Source organism: Numida meleagris, chromosome 1, assembly GCF_002078875.1.
Source record: "Numida meleagris isolate 19003 breed g44 Domestic line chromosome 1, NumMel1.0, whole genome shotgun sequence".
NCBI lineage: Eukaryota > Metazoa > Chordata > Aves > Galliformes > Numididae > Numida > Numida meleagris.
Genome location: NC_034409.1, coordinates 140,587,544 through 140,604,656, shown reverse-complemented (window position 1 = coordinate 140,604,656; position 17,113 = coordinate 140,587,544). Strand labels below are relative to the sequence as shown.

Below are 17,113 nucleotides of genomic sequence, written 5' to 3'. Positions count from 1 at the left end.
TCCCTTCCCTTCCCTTCCCTTCCCTTCCCTTCCCTTCCCTTCCCTTCATTCCATAAAATCAATTAGCCCATATCCTACTTGTAGCAACAAACAGAACAAAGAAAGCATTTGTACAAAACAGAATGGCCCATCCACAACAAGAAACTTATTCCCATGCCATCTCAGTTAATAGCTGTAGCTTTTCCTGAAACATGATGTTTTGTATTCCTTCTCTTTTCTATGCTGGCTTTCTGAGGGCAAAAGGAATGTATGTGATTGCTCTGCCTACCTGCCACATGTCAAAGTATCTGTCCTGCCCACCAACAACCACTGAACCCACTGGCCATTTTCCTCGCAACCTGAAAAAATAAGAGAAGTCTGTGAAGAACAATTATGTGATAAACCATATGAAAATTGGTGGTTCAAGAATGGGAGTTAAATTAATGTTTCCACCAAGAAAAGGACTAGTAGAATTCAGCCGTGATATGTTCAGATTTGCAACAGGCTGGGAGCCAGTCAGCACACATGCAACAACTAAAGTACTACTGCTTCTTGCAGATAAACATCATAGGTTCAAGCATACTAGGGAAAAACAAAGGAGAGGAGAAAGGATACAGCAAATCAGTTGTATTATTGCTTACAGACAACATGTTTCAGAGCCTGTTGCTTCCATAATAAAGAAAAGCAATACAAAAGACTCACAATTTTCCTGTCAGTCTCTTCACATTACTTATTCCGGAGGAAAGGAAAAACGTTCTCCCCAGAATCACGAAAAACTTTGTACAGAAGATTTACTTGGAATGCCTCCATTGTATCAGCAGAAGGTTTAACCAAAAGGACTGAAGTGTTTATGAATTTTTTAATCCAGCTAAACCATAGTAGTTTAATTACATATAAAAAAGGCTTGCATAACCTCTGTAAGGTGTTGAATATTTCATCTCAGCCTACAGATGCTAGAGTGCTCCATTAGTTGAAAAAGCCCAAGAGGATGTGTGGAAGTGGTATGTGAGACTGTTTCTCTTTATGCTCAGGAATTCATTTATACACATATGCATGTATATGCGTATACATAAGGGAAGAGAGAAAAAAGCTACAGGCACTGTAGCATTGGTAGCAAGTAGGTTGTATCTTACTAAAAGGAAGCGGGTACTTACAGAGAAAGATACAATCATCTTTCATTATAAAATCCTACTTTAATAATACAATAATTTTGACTTGAAGCATTGTTTTGGCCTGAATCTTGCCTTTAATTTCCTTTACAGAGAAAAAAAATGCTTATATAAAGTCTGAATAGTATTCATAAATTCCTATCTGAGTATCAGGATGTTAAACAATACCCTGCTTGTTATAAATGGCATTTGCCTAAGATGTCTTTGTTTCTATGCAATTAGCTTGCTGTTCTGTGTTCTAACTCCTTGTGGCTATTTGAAGAAAACAAGATTTAATTTAGCAAGGTATTTGTTGTTAATTTGTGAGATAATTTGGTCTCCACTGATGTAAAGAGAATTTATTCATTCACTCATTTATTTTGCTACTGGCTTCAGCAAAAGCACACTGTGTAACATATGAATTTTCTTAAATGGGGTTCAGAGATGGTATATGCTATGTTCCCTGTAGTTCGGGATTAACAGTCCATACCTGCTGAAGAGCAGGGATAGGAAATTAGTTCAGTGCTCATATTTGGTTTATTTTGAAGAGGGCAAGCTTTCTCAAGGCTTGAGAGAAATGCCAGTAAAATCTAAAGCATTTGTTAGCATTACTCTAAGACATTCTTAAGATAAAATAGATTCAGGAATGTCTTTTGAGCCACTAAATCACAGTGCTAGCTACCTAGGCTGTTGTGCTATGTGCTCTATCAGCCCTTAACCAGTGTGAGTTCCAAGTGTAACATTTGGCTTTCCTCATGTCGCATACCTGGAGTGACAGTCTGCTGACATAGACTACCACTGTTTTACTGATGTCCAGGAGCATAGGAACAATGCTGTTTTGTAGGTCCCTGATCCAGAAGAGAGAGGATGTGCTCAGGCACAACAATCACTGATACGACATGGATGAGAGGAGCAAGTGAAGGAGAAAGTCAGTGAATGCTGTGGATGATTACAAGGCAAACTGCAGGGTGTCTCCTCTGCCTGACCTCCTAACATGCTCATCTCTTCTATTTTCCCTAACAGGCAGAGCCATGTGTGAAATGGGGTCTGGGTAAAACTTCATAGTATGGGCACTCAAAAATTTTTCTCCAGGAGCAATATTTAAAAAGAAAATTGTGAAAAGGCATGCTTAATTAATGGTCTATAGAAATCCATGGGAAGGATGAAAGCAAAAAAGAGTTAATCTGTACAATTCCTTGCAAACTTAAAGAGGGCTGGCAAACAGTGACTCTCTTTCTCTGCTGGCAAACCAGACTGCTGCTTTGCTGTCTTGTCTTTGGTTTAGTCCCCACTGTCCATTGTGCTCCTAAGCCCACTTGTTACCCCAGCATCACAAGATGGTGCTCCTCACCTGGAAGGCCCTAGGCTCATCCGTCTGGCTCATGTCAGGGAGTGATGTTTCCTCCAGGACAAATGGAAAGAAGGGAAGATTAAGCTGAGCCCACAGAGCCCACTCCATTCATGCTGCAGGAAAGGCAAAGCCCTGTCAAGCAGCAGTGGAAGCCAAGGCCTTCTCCTTTAGCTTGCCCCAAACTTCCTCAAAACCTCATGTCTAGAAGCGTGGCCAAGTACTGGGTCAAATTTAGACACTAGACATGCTCACAACCAAAAATACATGGGATCATGCTTAAACACAGCATAGACTTAATATTGTCATGTAGTATGAACTCAGGGTTATACTTCATTTGGCAATTTTAAACAGTTTTTTAATGAACAATGGCATGAGACTCAATCAGAGGGAACCATGGGAAATGCCACCTGTGCAACAGAATTTCTCTTTTTCCTGTTGATGTGGGGTCAGGAGTTTTAGGTCTCAGGGCTTCTGATTAGCACCTGCCATATAATCCCACTGGACATCTCAGCAACCACCATATCCCACTTGGCTTTGAGAGTTCATCCTTTATGCTAGGCTGTAGTTTCACAGGCAGTTGCTCCAGTTAAATAACTTGTCACCACCAGAAAGGAGATAGTTCACTTCTCTGTTCTGCTCCTTTCCCATAATAAAAAGAAACATAATTCAGTAATATGGTTAATTTTATACAGGATTAGCAGTCTGAATTTGTTTCCAAAAGCTCAGTAGGAGGAGCATACATGCTGGAGAATGGAGTAAGGCAGACAGAAAAGGGTGCAAGACATCACAGGGGAGTGGTAGATTTTAAAAACATCCACCCCATCCTATGAAAACTAAGTTGTGAATGTAAAGAGATGAGTGACTTCTAGCCTAGCAGTTTTAAAAATGATCTCACCTAACTTCAATCCAATGCGATTTAACCAACAACTCAGTGCATTCATTTAAAAATCTAAATGCAAGGAGATACTAAATTCACTGAAATTACTCAAGGCAAAGTGCATCAGATCTTTAGGACTGCTTTGTCAGTGCTTCACCCTATCCATATGAGGAACACACTCTAAAACACATTTCTCAGAAAAAGATGCTTTTAAATTTCCTTTTCCTTTTTGCCTTTGAAAAAAAAGGGAAGGGGAAGGGGAAGGGAAAGGGAAAGGGGAAGGGGAAGGGGAAGGGAAAGGAAAGGGAAAGGGAAAGGAAAGGGAAAGGGAAAAGCGTTATTTGTTTTGGTTATCATCAGCAATGTATAATTTCACTTAATGAGTTATTCCCACAACTTCTTTAAGCAGTTTTTCTAAAGACACCTCATCCGCTTTGCTCACGATCCTCTTTCCCCCAATCATTTTCTTTAACGTTGTATAATCAGACAAAATACTATCAGTCAAATTACAGCACAGATGACACTCCATCAGCCAGAAGGAGGAAGAGGAATTACAGAGGCTGGTCTAGACATATACCAGTATCTAATTAGCTGACATTTTGTGAAATCCTGGGGAGAATTTTGGAAGGTGGGGGGTAGAGAGTAGAATAAGGAAGGGTGCTAACAGATGTTGGTGATCTTTCTTCCCAAAAGTCTCTGGAGAAAGCAGCTGATGCCCCTATCTTTGAGTATTTTGAAAACTGTGATGAGTAGAGCACTTTTCTATCTCTAAGCATTTCTCATCTCTACTTTCTATGATGCTGCCAGGAAACACTTCAAAGTTAATTAGAGAATATTTGTAAAGTGTATTGAATATACAAGTGCTGCGTAAGTACCAAGGTATTATTAACTGTGATTCAAATGAATTAGGGAAGAGCTAATGGATCCAGTAGCACTGAGCAGGCAGTGGTGCTAGGCTGCCTTAGATGAGAGGAGAGTTGTGTAGGGAGAAAAGGACTTGAAAGATTAATTGCAAATTCACCTAGACATGTGCAGCAACATGAGAAGTTGGCCATCCTAGACAGGCTCAATCAGCAGTCACTGAGATGGCTCATAGGTATAATTCTCTGTTACTTACACATTCTTTAACATAAATCTCTACAGCACATTTGTAGCTACCAGCTCCTAGCTGGGAAAGAACAACCACCCAGCTCCTTCTTTGCTATGCTGTTCCAGTCATTTTTCCTATCAAGGCTGAAGAAGCTGGGCTGCTTCGTGTATGATCATTTTTGTGTTGCTATGATGTTTCTGTGATGTTATGCACAGAGCATCTCACAAATTCCCAAACCAGAGGGAACCACTCTGCTCCTGGCACTCCTGCTTAGATATGCTGATCTTTTCAGTTGGACCTCATCTCTCATCTATCTAAGCACACAAGACAGGGAGTGGTGAGAACTCCATTAAACTTTTGGTGGACTTTTTTTTTTAACTTTCGATCACTCTATGGACTTATACAAATAAAATTCAGCAATGGGCTGCAGCTCACTGAGGGAAAGAATCCAGAAGACTTAAAAGTGTGTATATTCCCAGTGTTAGTCCTCCACATTTGTTCTGCTAAACTGGGCTAGGTAATTTTGAAGAAGCAGAACTTGAGGCCAGGGAAGAAGTGCTTTCTTACAGCAGTCTGCTTCGCCATAAATGCTTTGAAACTTCACTCTTTCCAATGAACTTGCTTCCTTTGAAATCCTTCCAGCCTAGCTGATTTTGACTGGAGGCCTGGTGACCTGCAGGTTCTGAAAAACAGTTGATTACTGTCGTTTCTTGGAGTCAGTCATGGAGACACGGGTAAGCCCTGTAAGTTACCCTTGTTCTTAAGAGAGCCATGGAGATTCTCATGGGATGGATTCTGTGCTCACTTGGAGTCTACTACGGAAATTGTGATTGATAACTACTCCTGCATGTGTAATGGCACCTTACTGTGAGCAGTAAGGTTTCATGTTCCACGGGAGTTCTGACTGGCTAAACATATTCAAAACCTGGCCTTTTCTGCTTAATGAACATACAACACTTAACTTTGTGTACCCAATATGAATACCTACAAATCTATTTTAGTGCACATCTTGTCATAATTTTCCAGCCTTTTTTGTCCTCTGCTATTAGTCTCAGTAACTTTGAGTAAAATCAAGGAAGAAGGGATAATAGGGTTGATCAAACAAGAAAAGAAACTTCCTTTGAATTCATTAGGCACAGTTAAAGTCATTAGACACAATTTTATTTTGAATAAACAATGAGATAAGGTGAAGGTGATGGGCTGAACTCTGAGTACTGTTAACATCAGGACAACTGCTACTGATCTATATGTGAAGCTACCTAGACTTTTGCGAGTGATGAGTACTGCCAACATTTTCAAAATGCAAATGTTAATATTAAAAAAAATACTTTTAATATTTAAAACCAAGAAATTGAATTTTACATAGGCCAGATGGAATGGAAAAGAATCACATGTGATGCTTCAGGGTTAAGAAATGTACACTTGTAACTACTAATTCATTTTACGTCTTTTCTCAGAAAAAAAGAGAAGCAGTGTGCCCCTACAGGTTGCTGGTGGACTACACTTGCTGAAGCAGTGCCATGCCTGCATGGTGCAAGCTGGACAGCTGCCATGTGCCTGTGCGTCATCCTTGAGCCATGAGGTAGCAGGTGGAGATCTGAGCGTAATTCTACCAGAAGGTGATGGTACCCAGACTCTGTAATGCAGCTGGCTGGTACCCTGCACTTCAACTGACAGCCCAGTTTTCAGTGCTCCAGATGATGAGCCCTGGATATTTTAAATGCCCAGCAGTGCTTAAAAAAATCATTCAGGCCTTTAAACATTGTTCACAGATGGGAAGTTGCCCTGGGTGGTGGATCACTTTGTTTCTGGTAGGACTTCAATGGGCTTGGTCTGCAGGACTGAGAAATACTATCGGGAAGTGATGAGGTTATAGATATTTCTCTTGCTGGAGAAAGTCTTGACCTGGTAACAGAGCAGACTTCACTGCACACAAGGCTGGAAGATCCTCAGTGTGACTCTTGAAAAAGCAATATTAAGTGAGCTCATAAAATGGAGAAAGAAATTATTGATATTATCAGTGTGAAGATAACAATGGCTTTTCTTTTTGCCCACATTTCTGAACAGCAGGGGACACTGGAGCACATAGGATGTGGAAACGAGTGACTGCTGCCTCCTCTAGATGTGGCTGTTCTGAGGTAATGACTTACCCCTCCTGCCAGGAAGCTATTTAACCCCATGAAAGTCAGGGTTTTGGTTTTAGGTGTCTTATAAGAATACCAGCATAACAGCAGCTCAAGCTGTTGGCCAGAACCCTGGCAGAACAAACTGCACCACCTGGGCATATGGAATGAGGGGTAACTCATTCACAGATACTGAACCTACACTAAGAGTTTTACATGAATGGCACTTACTTTGGGGAAAACAAAGTCCTTTGGCATTCTAAAGCAGCTAGGTAATCTGCATTAGTTCTTTAGAAGTTATTAAGAAATAGTATTTTTTTATGAATTAGTAATTATTTGTGCTCATGAGGCTATATTATATCTCACTTCTCAAACAAATTTACATTATACAATTGTGTTATGATTATGATTTTTTTTTTCTTGTTATGCCCTTTTACAAGGCCCTCACTACTCATGCTCTCCAACTTTTTGTGACCTGTAGACTCAGTACATTTAATACATATTAAAGGTACATAACTAATTAATAGTATCATGCGGCAAAAGAAGGCGATGACGGTACCTTCTACTGAGATACAAGCACTACGGAGCAAGAGAAGATAACAAAGACAAAAAATTAGCTCCCCCCTTCCAACAGCCAGTGACAGCTACAGAGGAGTGCAATCTCTATCTAGAGAGATGCTGCTCCCACAGTTGCTAACCCTTAAAAGAGGGTGAGGAGGAGCTGGTGCCCAACCATTAGTTCAGGTCGTGACCTGGCAATTCCACTGCAAGTATATTTAATAATGGTCACTTGACTGAGAACTGTGAGGTCTCTTTGAACCTATAAATTTTCAGTAGTTGTAAAATCCCATGGAAATGATCCTGCAGCTTAATTAAACCATATGCTAGGCTTTATACTGGAAGATAGAGAGGGGAACTGAATCCTATTCACCTTCAGCACACACCCACTTACAGACTTCTTCCTTATCCCCTTCATTTCTCTCCTTTCTAGTCTACTTCACTTCCAGGATCCCATTTTAATGAGAAATTCATGAACTTGCTCATTCCTGTAGCTCTTCTCTAAACTTTTTCCCATTCTGGTTTCTTACTTTTCCTGTTTGGAACATCTTTTATATTGTTTCCTTTTTGAGATGAAGAAAGCAGAACTAGATGAAAGGGGGGACCATGGCATAATGATGTTCTGTCTCATTCTCTCCTCTTTCTGCTAACAATTTTTGATATTTAATTTTTTGACCCCAACCAGGAATTGGTTTGATATTCTATCAAGTTATACACAATAATAAAAAAGGCATTTTTTATTATATGTACTTCTATATGTATGTTTATGGATATGTATCATATGTAAAGAAAAACCTATATATGTACATACAAAGTAAGGTTTTTTTCTGCATATGTATATTCTTCTCCACAATATTCCCTCACTCTCATTTTCATGAACAACACAGTAACATCCAAAAACCCTTATCTTTCCATTCATCTCTTTGACCCCTTCTCCAGGCACATGCATGTGTCCCAGCAGAGATGCATGTAGAATTCACTTACGACTTCTTCCATTTAAAAAAAAGCTGAAAACTTGTTTCTGTGCTGTGTTTCCTATTTCAATTTCAGATTCCATTACTTGAACACAAGACATCAGCATCCCCTGGCAGCAGAAATGGCCAACAACATCCAGGGTTGTATTGGCAGGAGCACAGCCAGGAGGTGAGGAGCAGTGGTTACCCCTTTCTCAGCACTCACTAAACCACATGTAGGTACTGTGGCCAGCATTACCTGCCCCAGTACAGAAAATACATTGATAAATTGCAGCAAGTTCAGGGCTGGAGCAGTTGCCTTGTAGGAGAGGCCAGAGCAATGTGGTTTGACCAGTGTGAGGCGAGACAGATTATGCGGCACCTCACAACTGCTTTGCTGTCAGTGGGGACGTCATCAAGGAGACAGGAGTCTGGCTGTCCAAAGTGATGTATGGTGGGAGGATAGGACAGTAGGCATACGTTTATTCCTGTCTGAACTTTTGTCTTTTCTGTCAGCCAAACCAGTTTAAAACTTGCAGATTATCTATGTATGCTATACTCATGCTTCATGGTCTCTTCTTGCTCACAGACAATAACTCCTTTGTTTTTGAGGATTCAGAAGTCTTGGAGTCCCATTCTGGACTCTTTTTTTCACTTCACAATGACTTGTGATTCTACTCTGTGATTCCACTTTCTTCAAATTCCTCATGAGTTCATGAACAAGGATAAGCAGCAGACTTTGATCCCAGGGGGCATATAGCACTACTTAAATAAAGAGAACATACAAGTGTTAAGTATTCCACTGGTATGATATTGAAAAAAAAAATCAACATATTTATTGAATTTATTATAAATTAAGTGTAATGGTAATTTTGGAATTTTTGGTAATTTTGAGGGCTGGAGCGCCTCCCATACCGGAACAGGCTGAGAGAGTTGGAGCTTTTCAGCCTGGAGAAGAGAAGGCACCAAGGGGGACTGTACAGTGGCCTGAAGGGGGCCTACAGGAAAGCTGGGGAGGGATTTTTTTATGAGGGCATGTAGCAACAAGACAAGAGGAAATGGTTTTAAACTGGAAGAGAGTAGATTTAGACTAGATATCAGGAAGAAATTCTTTACTGTGAGGGTGGTGAGACACTGGAACAGTTGCCCAGTGAAGTTGTGGATGCCCCCTCCCTGGAAGCATTCAAAGCCAGGCTGGATGGGGCTTTGAGCAAGCTGGTGTAGAGGGAAGTGTTCCTGCCTATAGCAGGAGGGTTGGAACTAGATGACCTTGGAGGTCCCGTCCAACCCAAACCATTCTATGACTCTATGAAATTAGTGAAAGAAAAGGCTAATATTCCACTGTAAAATATTTTGAGTGTTAAAGAGCATCTAGCAGAACTTCAGTCTACTAATCTACTAATTTATTTCTACTACCACTTTCTTTTTCTATAGAAAAATATTTTTTTCATTCTAACACAATGTTCTAATTGTTAGACTTCAGAATGACTAAATAATGTATTTCCATTGCTCTGAAACTTCTAAGGTGTAATTTTTAAAGTAGATAGTGAACATTCGATTTATAAAATTAGGGACAATTTTAGAAGGCTATAGAGTTACCACACATAATGTTTCCAGAGGACTACAATCATAGCAGTGAATTCATCTGTGTTTACATAGAGCAACAGTCACATCTAGTGGCCATAAAGTTAATCATTTCTATATATTTTGCACAGTTAATCTGAAAGATTTTGCATGTTGAGTATCAGCCATTATTTCCTATTTGAGTGGTATGACCCTTGATAAGATTTGAAATACACATCTAAGAAATATGCACATATTTCTCTGTAAAAATATATACTTCAAAATTCTGAGTTATATTACAACATCAACAAAAAGCTACGATAGTAAAATAGAGTATAAGCACTTCAAAAGGGATTTAAAGAAGTTCATATGGGCAAAGAAAACTTCTGGTGTTTTCTTGGGAACAGTGGGTGATGCCATTTATGAACCCAGTCAAACATGACATGTAAGATGACAACATACGCAAAAATATAAAGGATTTGGGTGTTTTATACCCTTGAAAGAAGCAGCGCCATCCCGAGGCTTGCTGTGTATGACAGCAAGATGTACAGTGTTTATTAAACTAATGCTTCTGGGCACACTAGATCATACAGACCAAAATCTTTCCTCTTGTCTAGCCAGGATAAGTCACTCTTCAGGTGGAGTATAGATCTGTCTGGGAAAAGAGGAAGCTTTTCCCTAGACCAGACAGAGGCTGTGAGGCTATCATTCCAAAGGACTTTTCCAGGAGATGATGCAGGCAGAAGAGGGCTCCACGTGATCCAACAACAGTCTTACAGACAGGCAAGGAACAAGTTGAAATGGCTGTTAATAGGAGTCACCCATTCCAGAAAGTAAGTCCAGCCATACAGATGGATGAGTTTCATATCACATGCTCTTTCACCAAGCTGAATGCATCTCACTCTGCACACCATACAGAACAACCCTGTGTGGTCAAGTCTTCGTAATAAGTAAGTCTCTGGACAGCTATGCTAGGAAAGGCATGCAACATTCACACCTTTCACAGCAGCACGAATTTCATTCTTTCGGAACGCACTGTATTCCTTGGGGATCACTTACCCAAATTCCTTTTCCCTTATGAAGAAAAGATCAATATCACCAAGTGTGAAATACATGCACATTACTTGAGTATTTGAGAGAGGATTTGGATAATGCATCTCAACTACATTTTGTTACTGTAATTTTGTTACTACCCCTGTAGTGTGTAGTTGAGTAGAAAACAGATATACCACACTGGAAGTAAGCTTCTCTGGCAGAAGGAAATAACACAAACTGAACAGAGGGCAATCAAACTCTTTCCAGTGTTCTTATGAGCTCTGTCTTGCTCTCCAAGTTTGAGGGTATTATGTTTACTAGAATATGAAACTCTAGCGATCAGAAGGACTAACATGATAGAAAAGGCGTTACAAAGAGGTGGAAGGACCGGCAGGATAGCAAGGTGCTACAAGGGAAGGCAAGTAGATTGCTCCCCCAGATCAGAAGATTTTGGGTTCACTGGGAAAGGCTCCTACCAAAGGGAGATCTCCAGAAAGAGATCCTTCCTCAGTGCCAGTCAGCCCTTCAATGAGGCTTCTGGTCAAACAAGTGAAATGCCTTCACCTGTACTCCCAGGGCTGACTGGGTCTTTCCTCCAGGTGCTCAATCAGTGGTTCAGGCCATGACTCAGCAGTTCCCATACAGAAATAAATCTTTCAAGAGATGCAGGTCATTCCTGGGTTAGGCTTACTTTCTGGGTTAGAAGCAAGGATAAAAGTTATGAGTTGCAGTTCCTATTAATAAGATCAATGTAACAATAAAATGAAATATGCCAACGTACATTCATTTGAAAGCTCATGTTAAACTTCACCACGCTCAATTGACATTAGTTGCAGGAATGCACAGCAAATGAAAACAGCGTAATTTTTAGTGGATGTCCACATTTTTTCACGTTGCCTTACTACCATGGGTACCTTTATACTTAGCTACTCTGTTGGTTTATAACATTAAGCCTTCATTTCATAAGCTGCATTTTTCACTTAAACTTTCAGGCTTTGTCCTTTAATGCAAGAGCTGTAGAGCAGCAGGTAGAGCTGTTCTACTGGTTTTGGCTAGGATAGATATAATATTCTTTGTAGAGGACCTGTATGGTGCTATGTTTTGGATTTTTGATGTAAACAGTGGTGACAGCACACTGATATTTTAGTTGTGTCAGAGCAACGCTTGTACAGCACCAAAGACTTCCCTACGTCTTGTGCTGCCCTGCCAATGAGGAGCTGAAGGTGCCCAAGAAGCCAGGAGGGGTTGCAGCCAGGATAGCTGACCCAGATGACCAAAAGGATATTCCATAACATATGGCATCATGCTGAACAAGAAAACTGGAAAGATGTTCCAAGTGATGGTATTTGTCTTCCCAAGGAACCATTACACATGATGAGCCCTGCTTTCCTGGAAGTGACTGAACATCTGCCTGCTGATCGGAAGTACCCAGTGAACTGTTTGTCTTGCTTTGCTGGAGCACACAGGTTTTGCCTTACCTATTAACCTGTCTTTATCTTGGCCCACAAGTTCTCTCACCTTTATCTTTCCAATTTCCTTGCCCATCACCTGGAGAGAGTGAGCAAGCAGCTATGTGTGGCAAAGCTGCCCACTGGGGTTAAACCACGACAACTGTCCTCTCGACCACTGGGGCCAATGGGCAAGCTAGCCCTGGTCTCTCTCAAATTCTGGATATTCTTAATAAAGAATTAAGAAACATGAACATTAAGAAACATGAACAATATTTAGTTCTGAATGTTTGCTGCCCTCAAGAGGAGAACTTTAACATACATTTAATTTGTGACACTACTCTCATTAGAAGTAATGACTTAGGAGTGTCCTTTTTATATTTTGCAAAACAAAACCACATTCCAGTCACTGTACCTCTGGCAGAATATGTCTTCCAAGAGTTTTCAGAATCTGAAACACACAGCTTTGGAGTTATTCATATTTAAATCAGATAAAAAGAAAATCCATAGAGTAGGTAACTGAAACACCACCATTGTCACCATAAACTTTCAAGTAGGGCCTAAACAAGTATTTGGAAGGTAGCTCTATGCAGGTTTACTTCATATACAAACCTCCTCAGTTTCAGGAAATAGCCTGATCTGAAAATGGTGAAAGGGTAGGAGACTATTCACAAATAATGCCTACATTTGCCCAGGTCTTATTCTTCCCTAGGTGTCACCTGCCTTCTCTTGGAAACAGGATACTGAATCAGATGGACCCAGTGGCCACTCTTAAGTTCTGAAGAAAATTTTTCAGGCATTAAGTTACCTAGAGAACACCTCTGAGAAACCCATCAGTCTCGCTATCTTCTGGAAGTAGCTCTGCAGCTCTTCCAAAAAGATATTTCCTAGAAACAGTCAAAATATTTCCCTGGAGATTCTTGGTATCTTGTTCTTCTAACAATATTCTACTACTGGATTTCTATATTTCTTTGAAATTCATATTTCAAAGGCATCTTGGCCTTTCTGAGAAAGTAGAAGAGTATTAAAAAATGAAATTAGAGAGCAACTTAAGGAAAAAAAAAAAAAACCACCAACACAAAAAAGATTAGTTTGAGGACTTGAGCTCATCTGTACATCTTCTTCAGGCATGTCCAACCCAGGGCCCACATATACCCCACCCAGCCAATCCTGAGGCTTCTCCCTGCCCCACATCATCATGGGAGCAGCTCTGCTCCACTGAGCAGCCTGGCCTGACCTTGGGCAAGCACCTATTGCTCACAACAACCAAACCATCAGTGTGCTATTAACATTGTCTGAGCTGAAACCAGGGCATGGGGAGGGTGCAGTGCAGTGCCAACTCCAGTTATGGCAAATAATCTTATGCATTTTGATACATTGGCTGAACACTGTCCTATGAACAGTGAAAAAAAACACAGCCTTGCTTTCTGTTTGGATCAAGGGATTTGAGAAGAGATTTCAAGATTTCTGAAAAAATCATCATTTTTTTTAACATATTGGAGAACCAATACATTTGTGAACTGTTTATTCCTACTGTTTCCAAAGATAAAGTACAGAAAGAATAAATTTCATCAAAAATCTTGGACGTACACCCTGAGGACTCACTAAGAATTACAACCACTTCGATCAACCCATACTGATGCATTCATTAGTTTCACAAGAACAAGGTCACTTATCCAACTCATTTTGTTGCCCTCTTTTTTTTTCACATTTATAAGAAAAATTAAAAAAATAAAATAAGATTTGTTATTTGCATTCATTATCAATATTATATATTTTATCACGGCTGCTCCGAAAGTAATGTCTCCTATTTTATTATGTTGGCCCGTGACATGGTGGCAAACATGGTGGTACAGCAGTGGAGATTGAACCTTTCCACCAATATCCCATTAAGTTTTACTGTCGTGCCACAGATGGCAGCAGAGATGCAGTCTGACAGAATGGTGTCTGACATGGAAGCATATACAATGCAAAGGTTTGTCACTGAATTTCTCTATGCAGAAAAAATGGCACCCATTGACATTCACTGATGTTTGCTGAACATTTATGGACACTAAGCAGTGGATGTGAGCGCAGTGAGGTGGTGAGTGGTGCGTTTCAGCAGTGGCAACAGTGGGTCACCTCCACTGGTGCAGGTTTTGATGACCATGGCATGCAGGCTCTAGTTCATTGCTGTTGAAAATCCATAGCTAATGGTGGTGACAGTGCTGAAAAAGAGTGTTTTGTAGCTCAGATTTTGCTCTATCAAACAGTGCTGTTGTGCTCTTTGCATCTGTTGTATTTTCCAGGGAAATAAATAGGAGGTATTACTTTCCAAGCGACATTTGTGTATGAGGTTTAAGACAATTCCTGTTCAGTCAGTGCAGCCCTGGCAAACCAAAAGGCTGGACACCCACGAACTATCTTAAAGTGTAACTTGTAACAGTATAAGCGAGTTTTCTTTATCTCCTGCAAGGTCTTGTAATTCATACCAAAATGTCAGAAATGCAATTTTAGTTACTCCAGCAGGTATCCTGGTATGTTTTCTTCCTATTTGTAGTGAAGCATGGATTTCTAATTTGGATATCAAATGATCACATAATGTGACTTAGACAAATTCTTGTTGGGGAATAATTCCTTCAGTTGCAGTGTCACTGCAACCTGGAGAAGAGAAGGGTCCAGCACACCTCATTGTGGCCTTTTGAGAGAGACTTACAGGAAGGATGGGGAGGGACCTCTTTATCTGGGATTGTAACAACAGGACAAGGGATCCAGTTTTAAACTAAAAAAAGAGTAGGTTTAGATTAGATGTTAAGAGAATTTTTTTTTTTTACTCACAAAGTGATGAGGTGCTGGAACAGGCTGCCCAGAGAAGCCGTGGATGCCTCACCCCTGGAGGCGTTCTAAGGCTGGATTGGATGGGGCCACGGGCAGCCTGATCTAGTGGGTGACAACCCTGCCCACGGCAGAGGGTTGGAACTGGGTGGTCTTTAAGGCCTCTTCCAACCCAAACCATTCTGTGATTCATACAATGTGGATGTTGCCAAATTTAGCTAGCTTGGTATGGTGGTTTCTTACTGTCCCATTAGTGCTTGAGCTGTAATGAGAACAGACCATATAATTTACAATACGTATGCTGCAAGGATGCTTCCTTGACGCCACATTCCAAAAATGCAACTTTACCTCCACTGAAAATGTACCAGATGTGTGCATCTGTGCATAAATCACTGGAGATTAAGCAAACAGTACCATAGAAGTGATAGGTTATGCTGTTCTTTGTCACTCATTGGAAAACAGAAAAAAGTCCATTACATTGTACAGGACCCTGCACTTTTCTCCTGTGCTTCCTTTTTTCCATAATGTGCCATGACTGCCTCCGTGCCCTTGAAGACAGTCAGTGAAATCCCCATTGAGGGCTACTAATATGCTCAGTTAATTTCCCTATATTTTTTTATGAATTCAAGATGTAAAATGTTGCTACCTGCTGCCACTAGTTTGTGTGAGGTTTGTAGCTTTTTCCATTTTGAAATCAAGGTAAACTTCCACAAAATATTTCTGCCCCTGCACATGACAAAACAAAATCCAAAGATTTAAGTGGGGGATATGTACACTACTGTCTTAAAGGTAAGAGCTGCTCCTGTTTCAAGAAATTCATCACAAAAGACCCTGAATTTCCTTGTAATTCTTACCTTGATGCAGTACTCTTTTTCTTTCCTTGCAGGACAGCCTGTTACTAGAAGCAAAGTCCTCAGTCTGGCCTACTGGAATCCAATAGCTGCTCCCCATTTCTTATTTGTGCAAGTGAAAGAAAGATAAGCTGGAGCTCAGATTTGTCCCCTATGGAGAAAAAAAGCTAGAACTTCAGAGTTCAGATCATATCTCTATTTAAGCTCAACTATGATATGAAGTATTGTCTACTGGAAAATTTGCATATATTCTTAATTGGCTTACTGTATAGTTTCTGACTAAGAAAACACAGTCTCAAATACTTCATACATTTACTTCTAAACAAATGAAGCATTTCTAAAACAGAAGCTCCTGAGTTCCACCATAAGGAATGTGAATATATTTCCTATATGCATACAGATATGTTATATATTTTTCAGCTTCAAAGCTTAAGAGTTCAAGCAGTTTGTAAGGATGTATGCTTTACATTCCAACACAAATAAACTTCAATTGCTGTACTTAAGTCTATAATATTGTAACTTGCACAAGAGTATTTGCCTTCATAAATTTGAAATGAAACAAAGCTGTGATGTCTTACAAAATCCAACCAATTAAAAGCATAAAAACACCCAAATGTCGTTCGTATAAAACAAAAAGCTCTTCTGCAATGCTGACTGCTTTGGCAATCACCCTGTTAATACAATATTCCTGTGATTGCATAAATTTAATATAACAAAAATTAGTGTGAAATCACATGGATGAAAGTGGTACTTACATTAAACAAAACTAATTTTGATCATTACATGAATTACCTCAGAAGTAACACCCACACATTCACTTGCAGCAATACATGTATCCTAGTGGCCTGGCCAACTTCATTTATACACGACACGGGGAACAAGGGACATCAGCCATCAACTCTTAACTTAACCTCTTTGAGGTTGCTGATAATGGGTTTTGGATGTCATTTTATACATCTCATGAGTTACTTACAGGGGTATCAACTCTTGCCTGAGAATATTGGTTATTTCCTTCTCCATAAACTTTACAGAAAGTTGCTAACCATGGTCGGTTTCCTCATTTGAGCATCTTTGTGACTACAACCTTTCTGTAACCTTGCTGTCATCCTCATCTTATGAGTTTGGGTTTTCTGCTGAAGAGTCATCATGCTGTGGCCTCATCAGAGCTTCAGCTGTCTGATCCCAATGTAAACCCATTCCTTGGTATTTACACCATTGCCTGAAGTCAGTCATGGGCTTTGCTATCAATATATAATGTTCTTCATCTTTTGGTTGGTATTGCTGTTACTGTGTTTGTTTGTTTTTTACATACATAGATTTCCA

General features: G+C 40.0%; 1 long non-coding RNA gene across 1 annotated transcript in view; it reads right to left on the bottom strand.

The window, feature by feature from the left end:
• Positions 1-16,037, bottom strand: part of LOC110392897 — a 21,087-nt gene extending 5,050 nt beyond the window's left edge. Inside the window, exons 1-2 of the long non-coding RNA XR_002434687.1 lie at positions 15,794-16,037; positions 269-338 (exon numbers count right to left, since the gene is read on the bottom strand). This is a non-coding gene — a long non-coding RNA (uncharacterized LOC110392897). The remainder of the gene's footprint in view (positions 1-268; positions 339-15,793) is intronic.